This window comes from Rhinolophus ferrumequinum, chromosome 6 (assembly GCF_004115265.2).
Source record: "Rhinolophus ferrumequinum isolate MPI-CBG mRhiFer1 chromosome 6, mRhiFer1_v1.p, whole genome shotgun sequence".
Lineage (NCBI taxonomy): Eukaryota > Metazoa > Chordata > Mammalia > Chiroptera > Rhinolophidae > Rhinolophus > Rhinolophus ferrumequinum.
In genome coordinates this window covers 72,577,481-72,588,639 of record NC_046289.1, presented here as the reverse complement: position 1 = coordinate 72,588,639, position 11,159 = coordinate 72,577,481, and positions in this window count along the sequence as shown.

The following is an 11,159-nucleotide window of genomic DNA, read 5'->3' as shown; positions in this document are numbered from 1 at the left end:
GATTTCTCTCCATTCTATTTTCAATGTAGTCATTGATTACCATGCACAAATCGTCCTTGAATGGCTTGTTTATTGCAATATCAAGGGTCTGGAGATAGGCAGTCATTCCTGCGGGAATCATTATTTGATCTATTCTTCTCTCTGCAATAAAGTTCTTCATGTCTTCAGCGCGGTGAGTGCTGGCTGAATCCCAGACTAGCAGACCTCTTTGGACACCTCACAAAACAAGTGGCAGCATTAAATCAACCCACTTCCTTATAACTGCTTGTGTGCACAGGCTTTTTCAGTTTCAAGAACATAAATGCCTAAAACACGTTCAATTTTATCTTTCTTGCCCTTAGTGATGATTAGAGATGGGGTTTTCATTCCATCCAGACGAATTGCCAAAATACAGGCAATACGTGCACTTTCATAACCAATGGAGGGAATGCAGATTGGCGAGACACCCCTCTGATCAATAGTCGTTTGAGATCCTGATCCATAAAGACTGCAGTTTCATCCATAGCAATCATGTTGAAGAATTGGTATTTAGAAAAGTCTATGCCATTAATAAAGGACTTGAATGCATGTGCACGTTTAAAAACTTCAATATCTTCTAGCTTGAACAGTGTTGTCGATCTTAGAGACAGTTCATATCGCTGAAGGAAGCCATGCAGCCAGTGTTGTGATGCTTTGTATTTTTCTGGGGATATTTCTGACTGTGGTGCCATTGCAAGGGCAAATGCTTGAATATCAGCCCTGCGCACAGCCAAAGCCTTTGCTCTCCTGTCAGCAATCCATTCACAGACGATGTCTTCCAGCTCAGGAAATAATGATTGCCATCTGATCCACACTTGTGTTTCTTAGCATTTCCCTCGTCCAACTGTTGGCTGAGGTTATCGTAATCTGCTTCCACCGTTATCTCCATTTTCAGACCATTTGGAGATCTGATTTCTTCTGTTTGCAGAAAGCTGTAAGATTCTTGCCCCGGGAGTCCTCCACGATTCCTTTCTTGTACTCTACGGAATAACTCTTTCTTTTTGCACTCATCTTGTCATTGGGTCCAAATATTATTCCCTTTAAATCTACCATGATGTCAAATGTTAATTGAAGACTTACGAGACAGGAGTAGCAACAAAAATGATGACAGTTAATAATGATGGTCCACAGAAAAGCAATGAAAAATTGAAGTGACCAAAATTCAGAAAACATTTCTTTATTTCCCATGAGTGCATTAAGTACATCCTGTACAATTCATGTTAGACACAACCACATCCGTTCGTTATCAAGTGCACATGTTATTTGTGCATTGTGTCTGTTCTCCGATTGGACATTCGGAAATAAGTCTCAAGTTTATCTGTTTACATAGGCGTTTACCTTTCGTCCACAGGCGCCTACTTGAGTATTTACAAATACTTAATTATAATTTTTATTATCATTTATTTTTAAGTATTAATGTCAATAATATTTTTATTTACATTTAATTATGTATCAATAATATTATTTTATAATTCCATACGTCCATTGTATGTTGCAATGGATGTGTTAAATGCATCCGTTTGGCTTACAATCTTAACAGGGGCTTATTTTTGGGGTAGGGCTTATATTACGAGCATCCTGAAATATCACATTAGTGCATATTTTCCTGTTAGGTCTTCTTTTCAGGGAAATACGGTAGTGCTAATCATATTATGATCTATTATAATTAGCTAAAGTTCACTTTGAGAGGTAAGATGGCGTCCTGGGTCTGTTCTTGGCCACTGAAATTTAGTTCTAGCTCATCTGGTAGCTGCACTTTTTCTTAAGGATAATCTCATCTCCTCTCTCCTCTGTCTCCCCTTACTTTCTTCTTCCTTTCCTCCGACCTATCTCCCCATCTCCCCGGGGCCCTATTGTTTCTTTGTGCAGCAACATTTGCTAGTTTGGTTCTTTCACCAAAGAGGAAATAAAACATATTATATTATAAAGAACACGCAAACTTCAGTTCAAAAGCTGATAATCAGTTAGAAGCTTGACCATTACTTTCAGAATAATTGTGAGACACCCGACTTGAGCAATGCATTGTAGCAAGGGTGATAAACTAGGTTTTGTGAATCACCTTTCTCTTCTAACCCCATTTTCATTCATAGCTAATAATCACTTTTTCAATGATCATTGAAATTTGCTTGTGATAAAGCCATCGAGAGCATAGTTTTTCAAATTAATCACTATAGTTCTCAAAATATAAAAAATAGAATTGCCATATGTACCAGCCATTCTACTTCTGAGTACATACTCAAAAAAATTGAAAGAAGCTGTGTATATACCAAAAATATTGGTATATTTATATACATTTTCCACCAAAAGGTGGAAGCAGCCCAAATGTCCAAAACACCGGAGAGGATAAACATAATGTGGTGAATACATACACTGGAATGTTATTCAACCTGAAAGAAGACAGACATTCTAACACACACTAAGACATGGGTGAACGGTGCGGACATTACGCTAGGTGAATGTATCACAATATGACCAATATTGCATGATTGCTCTTATAGGTGGTATCTGAAATAGTCAAAGTCTACAAAGAGAAAGAAGAATGATCATTGCCAGGCGTTATAGGTACAGGAAAATGGGGAGTTATTGTTCAATGAGTACAAATTTTCACTTTTTCAAAATGAAAAGAGATATAATGATAGATGGTGAACAACAGTGAAAATGAAGTTAATACCAGTGGATTATACACTTAAAATTGTTAAAGTGGTAAACTTTTATGGTAAAATTTTAAAAACTTAAAACATTTTTAAAAGACACGCCTTTTCAGGTTTCTGTGTATCTGCTTTCCAAATGCAAATACAAAAATGGGTTAAAAATGTACACCTGAAACCTATGTAACTTTACTAACCGTTGTCACCCCAATAAATTTTAATTTAAAAAATGAGATACAAGATTACTTACAAAGCAAACATTACCATTGAAATTGTAAGGCACTGAGAAAATGGATTTAGAAGAGGAAGGTATGAAATAGGAGAGAATGCAGGGTTTGGATTGTAGAACATTGATTGAACAAAGAGAGCCTGAAGGTGTGCAAATGAGTCACAGATGGTAAAAATGCTTTGGGAGGAGTGGTGAAATGAAAGGCAAGAGCAGAGAAAAAAAGATAATTCACGCTTTGCTTCTTCACAATGTCTCCCTAGAAGCACTAATTATTAATCATTTTATGAATAAGGTTGGGGAGGAAGAGTTAATTCTACATTATGGAACTGAGCTCTTCTGTGCTGGAGGGCTAATAAGACAGAAAGAGGATCAGTACAAAGTTTGTCACATAGTAGGCAGCTTAGAAAATAAATGAGAGCATCCTTAACTCAGCTAACAAATCTGAAGAAAACTAATTCATTAAACAGTATAATAAACAACAGCATAATATACAACAAGAGGAAAAACACAGCTTTCATCGCTTTTTTAAATTCAAAACAATGCCTATAACATAAAATATATTCCCTAAATATTTATGGAAATATTGATCTGAAAAATCCAATGATTCACACATATTCATGCTGATTTTTGAGTCAGATGTTTCTGAGTGTCCTTAGTCAATTCTTCTAGGTGAACCTATCACCAAACAGCAAATTATTTATTTTAGTTGATCCATATATTTAATAAACAATTTCACACTAAATTTTCCATCTTTTGATAAATGATAACTCTACACATGGTATATGAACCTAGAGAGGTATTTTCTTAGATTGCCCTCTAACACTACCTACACCTGTGCTACCATAACCCTTGCCACTTCCTGTCTCTGATGGCAATTCCTGGCCTTGCTCTCTACAGCAGGTGGAGACATCAAGCAGAGCCCTGGCATCCTCCAACAGGCCTCTCACTGTGGGCTCTCTCAGGGCACAGAAATACAATGTGGCGTCCTCCAGCTGTGAGGCTGAGATGACAAGCTGGACAGAATTCTTTGCTTTCTGAAAATTCAAGGAGTAGCGACCTTTTGTGGCCTTTTGCTTATTGTAAGAGTCCTGACGAATAAGGAAAATCATTGCCCCACTGCTGAGCTGCTTTACCAGAATAGACTATAAATACTAGTAGCAGTCCGGGGTCACAGCCTTCTTCTCCTGCACTAACAATGCTGGTTGGCCTTCTGGGCAATATTAGCTCCTAAAAGAAAAAAGATACAATCACAAGGCTTTGGGATAAGTGGTATAGACCAAAAAAATTATTTTTCACACCCCACTACCTTTCCTTCCCAAGATACCCATAAAATTCTGCCGGGACCCCCAATCCTAGGGTCGTAGAGGAGGCCCATTCCCACGGGTGCCATCCTTATCCAGCAACGTGGAAGCATGACCACCTTCAGAGGATGGAAAGCAACATCTTTGATTTATGCTACTAGACTGGCAATGTTTTGTTCTTCCTCATGTCAGGGCTCTGCAAGGAGAGATGACTCTGAAGGGGGAGAGAAGAAATGCTGGGCTGTGTGCTGCTGCTGCCCTAGAACAGGAAACGGGTTTCCTGGTGTAGCAAGTTGCTGTGGTGAGGTCAAACTTATCTATGTTCTGGCTGAGAGTCTCACCCAGCCCAAAGTTCCTTTTGGATTAATCAGCTAACTCTTCGTTTAAAAAGAATTACAAGTGAAAATCAACATTAGTAAAATTGTATATTGAAAAGAAGACTGATGACTTCACCAACTGCTGGATTCAGTCATTGTATCTTCGACGGAACTAGGTGCTAACACTTATTTGAAAATACTACATGTATTTTCATGGAAACAACATGGAACATGGAAACAACACAATGTGCAATAATCATGTATCCTCACACCTATGTCTGCTGTTATTTCACCAAAGGTTGGAATCACTTTCTGATAAGAAGGATAAGCTGTTTGAACTAATCACTATAGCTTTTTTGGTGTACCGATTATTATGGCAATATACCTCCTCACTACCAACGACTGTCCAGTTAGCTACCTTGTGCCAAATGGGAGGGAAAAAAAATGATCTTCCTTTGCTAAAGACTAGAATGAAGCCCTCAGACATGGAGTCCTGTCATAGAGGTCCCCTTTCTCTATTCCATTTAATGTGATAGCTCAGCTCTGTTCAGAAAGGCCAGCTAAGACACCAGAGTGTGGTCATTAGGTTATCAAGACTTTAAATTTACATTTTTTCCATTATCTCAACTAAGACCCTAAATGGGCTACAACAAGCCTCTATATTCTGTATGCCCAATTCTAAAGAGAATATATCTTAGGTGACCCCATACACCTGCACAGGAGAGCTGATCATGAAAACACGGATTGCAATAAACCATTATGTACGGATATGAAAGAAAAGCCATGTCTAGGGATATTACTCAACAATATGCCAAACCGCAAACACCCATTGCCTATCACTGTGAGTCTCTTGATACAATAACCAAAAGTTATCCTCCTTGTCTCGAAGTAATTGAAGGCTCAGCTCAATTGGTTGAAGAATCTTCAGATCTTGCACTGCAATCACCATGAAATCTATGGTACCACATACAGTACAAAATGTTTTTCTATTTATGAACACCCAACGTTTTTTGACCAATTTTTTTAATAACTAGAAAATAGTATTAATTTTTCTTTATATTATTCAATTCTGTCATACTTTTCAATTAAAAGAATCTCATGATTATACTTCTGTATTTAAGGAAGTGTCCATGTCCAGTACAAATCATTTGGACACTCTTACCAAATTCTGCATTAATCAGTTTTTAATGTCTTAAATTAAAGATTAAAAGGGCAATACTAGACTGGTTATACCATAACTACTTTAGATTCTTATATAATTCCAATCGTAACAGAAACAAAGTTAAAATTAAATCTAATGGCTGACTTCTCCTAGGCATATTTAATTACAAATATATGTAGTGGTAATCATAAATTTTAATGTTGTTCAGAGTTTTCAAATACTATGAGAACAATGGGGTTTGTTAACCATCTTCCTCCTTTTTAAATCCTCTCATATATCTCATGTATTCCTGTTAAGAATAACATTAAATACATGAACTGTTTGATGTCTTCAAGCTACTCAAAGAAATTTTTGTCATCAAGACAAAATATCACATTATAAAAGTCAATGGAGAAGATAGGAAAAAATTCGTGAGCAAAATATCATGCTAAGCATGCATTTCTCACTCAAGTCCTTATTCAAGCTACTCTTTGAAAACATAAAAATTAACCCATAGAAAAGAATGCTGGGTCCCCAATTTTATAAAGCATCAATAGGAATTATTGATTTATTTGATCCATGGGGACAAGATAAGTCAAAACCAGAACAGCTGCCTTGGAAAGCCAAATGATCTTCAATGATCATTTGCTAAAACACTCCAGAAACAACACATCACAGTAGGAACATATTGTCTTCAACAATAAACAAACTCTGGTGGGGAAACTTTTCTAGAATGGCAAAGAATTGGACCAGTTTTTGCCTTCCTGGGAACCAACAAATCCCATAAATACTATAAATTTGGGATATCAACCAGAATACTGTCCCAAAGAAACATTTGAATATCTCCAAAAGGAACATACACAATTGCATTCCCTCCATGGGTCATAATATCAACTAAATAAAGTATTTTATATTCTGTGTGAGTTGAAGTACTGTCGTATCAGAAAACCATGACTCGCAGAGTAGTTAAAAATCAACCTGATATTGTGTTTCCTACCTGTGCCAGTTCAATCTATCTATAGGGGAACAAATTTCTCAGGGACACATATGTAGGGTTTTGCCCGCACCCAGAATCTTTACTTTTTTTATCAACACACCATGCCCTGAAAACATGGGTAAAGCAAGAGGAATATTAAAACTGAAATGAATTACTGTTGCAGACACTCCTGCACCCCTGTGGCTTAATGCGTTGTTAGCCTTAGCTCTCATAACCCTGCATAACTTCCCTCACAAAGTCATATGTTGTCGCACTATGAATTGGCCACTGACAGACCCATGTAACTCAGCATGTTCCAAACCATACATCTTTTAATCTTTCACAAACTTCACTAGAAAAATAAACCCATAAACCCAAAGAACCTTGGTTCTTTCATCAACAACTATAGGTTGCTTTTCTTTAATCAGCCTTTGTGTGTCCTATGCTGTTTGACTGGGTGCTCTGGAAAAAATTCTAGAGACAGACTGCCACTAGGACATGGAAATAACCTGATTAGATACTATTTACGACCAGTTCAGCAGATGAAATACAAGGAATTAATCCTTCATTACATGTTTACCAACTAGAATAACATCACACATCCTTAAAAGACAAGAAATGGAAAGTTAGAGACCACCAGAAGCAGACAGTCCACAGAACATGAGTACCGACACAACATCACTAAAACAAACATATAATTGCATGAAGAAAATATCTATTAGAAGAGAATTCTCCTAGGTGGTTAGAACCACTCATTGTCATAGTCTTCTTTGCATTCTTTCATTTCTTATACATTCAGAGGTATTATGTTTCCCTGAAAATAAGACCTAACTGGACAATCACCTCTAATGTGTCTTTTGGAGCAAAAATTAATATAAGATCTGGTCTTATTTTACAGATCTGGTAAATATAAGACTCAGTACTATAATATAATATAATATAATATAATATAATATAATATAATATAATATAATAGTGGGTCTTATGTTAATTTTTGCTCCAAAAGACGCATTAGAGCTGATTGTCTTGCTAGGGTTTATTTTCGGGAAACACAGTACGTTCCATGTTAATAGTATAATATTTGATATTTCTAATATTCCTGATTTTGCTCTCTTGCTAATACAATGACTTCTTACACACAGCCTTTGTTTGAGATAATTCCAACACTAGTGCTATAGTTCAGCTCTACAAAGGCATTGCTAGTGCAACAAAGTAAAGAATTGTTGGATATGTCATTCAATGCCAAGTCCTGGAAAAGACAAATAATAACCATACCCCAATAGGTACTGCTAGAGTGACTCTTCATCAATAGGAATTCAAACACTTAAAATAATGAACTATGCCTTTAAAGTTTACTGAAAAGTTCAAAACACCAAGCTGGAAAAAACTGAGAGTGGTGGCAGAGACGGAAATCATGCAGGAGCCCAGTGGCATGTGCTTCCTCCCTCCAAGATTCAGACACCTCAAAAGACTTTGTGCTATATGGTTCCATTCATATAACAGTCTTAGAAGGAAAAAAATTATAGAAGAACAGACGAATGTTTGCAAGACAGGAATAAGGAAGTTTGGAATTGCAAAAATGCAGCAAAAGGGAATTCGGAAAGCAATGAAATTTTTTGAATCCTGATCATGTGTTGGTTATATGACCTACACAATGTACTCAAAATTCACAGACCAGTGCACCAAAAATATGCAATTTCTATGTCATTATTTAAAAATACAAATTGGAAACCCTGAGATCAAAATGACAGAACAGGAATTTTCTTCCATCACCACCCCCCCCCAAAAAATTCCAACATTCACAATCATACACTAAATAGAGTACCTTTGGGGAAGTCCAGTAGCCCAGCAGAGAAGTTACACTGTGGGAGAAGCACACTGTGTGGGACAAAACTATCAGAGACTGGAAGTATGGAAAAGGGTGGAAGAACTATTTCACTTTACCCTGGTCATCTATACCCCGCAATGCGCACAGCTCAGTGCCAAGAGAATCTTCTAGTCCTTTGATTTTCCCATAGGGGAAAGTGATAGCATGTGAGTGGGTGCCTGCCTTCCCATCCTTGGGGGACACTGCCTAAGAGACCCATCTCTTTCTTGCTTCATCCAGAACAGCGAGGTGTGCTGACCAACTGGGAGTTGGGTGCACCTGAGAGAACAGCTGCCAGGGCCTCAGGGGGTATTAAAGGGCCACAGAGCCTACTAACCACGGACTCCATCAGGAACCTGCCCACGAGCTCCTGGGGATGCAGTGCCAGAGGATCGTAACAATGGCCCACAGACATCCCAAGGCTCAGCGCTTGTCTACACACCATTCCACCCTGTGGACGGCTATCACTGCACACTGAAGGCAACAGGAGTGAGATTTGACCACAAAGAGATCCCTACCTCACTCCTGTTGGAATGGCTATTATCAGTCTATGAGACAAGATAATAACAGGTGTTGGAGAGGTTCTAGAAAAAGAGGAACTCTCATACACTGCTGGTCGGAATGTAAATTGGTACAGCTACTATGGAAAATAGAAGCTATCTCTAAATTAACCATTACTTTAATGCCTTTCTGCAATCTACTAACAATAGTCAGGTAGCAGATAAATACATATAAAAATTTACCCACACATCCCAGAGAGAAGGATTTCATTCATAGTAACAAAAATCACAAGTCAGGGAATAAATTTAATTACCTTAGAACAACACAACTTTATTGGAAAAGACAGATACAAATGGAAAAAATAGTACATTCTAAAACAATCAAATAAATTAATATACACGGTAGCAGTTTTGTTTTTCATAAATCAATTTCTAAATTTAATTCTATCACAAAGCTTCATTTAAAATTATGAATAAATAGAAAACATAACCTTTCCTTCTTCCTTTTACAAACATCTACTGATTATCAACTAGGTGAAAAAGTTTGTGTAGGTACTACAGCTATAGCAGTGAATAATACAAAACTCTGGTAGAAAATCTATCAAAGAGTAACTGTGAACAGACACGTATAGGATTTGGTAAAAAGGAATAGATCAGTGAGTTTAAATGAAAATCACATTCTGAAATCACAACTTATCCTGTTTCTTCAAACACACAAATAATATATACCATAACTGGGCTCTAAAAGAAAACAAGGTCATTTTCTTAAAAACAAAGTGGTCAGAGCACATAGAAAGAACTGTCAAATGAGCCACAAATATAAAAGAAAAAAATTAATATAAAACTGAAATTTATTAAAATTGCACAGAACTATTAAGAAGCAGTTATTTAGAGAGAAAAATGATGAAACGAGGAATGTTCAATTCAAGATAGAACACCAAGTGAAAATAACTGTGATACTAATTACAATAAAAATTGATAGAACAAATAATATATTAGCAATACTATGTGATTACAGAATTATAGATTTCATAATTTCATATTGTACATCATTTCTAAATATGGCATATAATGGTTAAAAACCAGAAAAAAAACTAATAGAGATTGTGATATCGAGGCTAAGGTTTTATTTATCAGACAAGAGCCTGATAACAAATATAAAGTCATTGTTAAAACTTAAATATCAAAATTAAATATAACTAACTCCCATCAAGAATTCACAAAGCAACAGTTATCCAGCACAATGTTCTAACACTTCCTGGTCATCTTGAACCCAAACTACCTACTATGTGTTTTTAACATCCAACACATTAGTTTTCATTTGCAGGCAAAATATGACAAATACTATCTATGCTTCAAGGTTGTCCCAAAGGAGAGTGGTGGCTCCACTCGCAGGTTTGCGTACAGATTGCAGGTGCCTGAGAAGCAATGTGCACTCGCTGCACAGAAGTAGACAGCTGAGTCTCCAGGTTGGGTGGCCTCGATGTGCAGGGAGAACTGTTTGACTGTCTTATTCAATAAAACAGTAAATCTTCCATCTTCGATTTTGACCTGATGTGAACGAATGTGTATAATGAGCTGGGGACCTTTTCCAGCTTCTTGCTTATACCAAGGAAAGTACTCTGAGGTACTGTCTGTATAAGAACATTTCATATCACAGCTGTTCCCCTCCTGGACACTCAGGGAAGGAGGACGCTGAACCACATTCTCTCCTCCACTGACCCCTATGCAGAAAGAAAAAGTCAGAGGAAGAAGAAGAGTTACCACATCATTATACTTCCGAATTTTCTTTTTGTACCACAACTAGAGGACACCCGAATTAAACCACTCTTGGCTTCTAAAGAATATCCACTAATATACTCTGTTTCCCACAAAACCTCAACTCACAGTCCAGTTGCAGCCACAAGAACATGAATAAAGCTCCAATGGATGTCTTCAGCATTCTTCCCATTTAGGATCAACCGTGCACCTGGAAACTACAGCCAGGGGAGCTACTTCTAGTATCAGGTTATGTCTTCTTTCCTCTGAAAAACACAGGGGTTTCTAACACTGTCTACCCAGCCAATAAGAAAAAGGCCCCCTTCTGCCTTAGCCCATTCATTCAGAATCCACTGAAATGAGCCTCCACATGTTCTGTATCAGCAGAGGTGCACTACCACCTT